Source organism: Nannospalax galili, unplaced genomic scaffold, assembly GCF_000622305.1.
Source record: "Nannospalax galili isolate Female #2095 unplaced genomic scaffold, S.galili_v1.0 scaffold510, whole genome shotgun sequence".
Lineage (NCBI taxonomy): Eukaryota > Metazoa > Chordata > Mammalia > Rodentia > Spalacidae > Nannospalax > Nannospalax galili.
In genome coordinates, this window is record NW_008329677.1 from 358,372 (window position 1) to 359,304 (window position 933).

Here is a 933-nt window from a genome sequence, read left to right on the forward strand (position 1 = left end):
TGCCATTCCCGTGCCTTGAGTTGCAGTTTTAGGTAATTTATTTGGGCTTTTTCCAATTTTTTAATGTAGGCACTTAGAGCTATAGACTTCCCTATTAGGACTGATTTTAAAGTGTCCCAGAGGTTGTGTTGTGCTGTATTGTCCTTTTGTTGAATTCCAGGAATTCTTTTATTTCTTTCTTAATTTCTCCGTTGACCCACTCATTGTTTAGAGTATGTTGTTTAATCACCATGAGTTTGTGTAGTGACTAGGGCTTTGTCCACTGCTAATTTTGGGCTTTATGGCATTATGGTCTGATAGAATGCATGAAATCATTTTTTTTTTATTTGTTGAGGTTTGTTTTGTGGCCCAGTATGTAGTCAATTTCTGAAAAAGTTCCATGGGGTGCTCAGTAGAAAGTGCATTCTTTGGTGCTTGGGTGGAATATTCTAAAGATGTGTGTTAGGTCCATTTGATGTGTGATATCATTTAATTCGGACATCTCTCTGTTTATTCTTTGTCCAGTTGACCTGTCTAATGGAGACAGTGGGGTATTAAAGTCCCCTACTATTATTGAGTTGGGGTTAATCTGTCTTAAAGTCCTGTAATGTTGTTTTTGTTGTTTTATGAATTTGGGTGTGCCAGAGTTTGGTGCATATATGTTAAGGATTGTAATATATTCTTAGTTAATTGTTCCTTTGATCAGAATGAAGTGACCCTCCTTATCTCTTTTGATTAGTTTTACTTTGATGTCTATTTTGTCAGATATTAGAATTGCAAACCCAATTGTTCCTTAGTGCCATTTTCTTGGAATATTCTTTTCCATCCTTTTACCTTAAGGTAGTACCTCTCCTTGAAGGTGAGATGGGTTTCTTGCAGATAGCAAAGAGATAGATCCATTCACTTAACCTGTGTCTTTTGACTGGGGAGTTCAGTCCATTGATATTTAAGGTT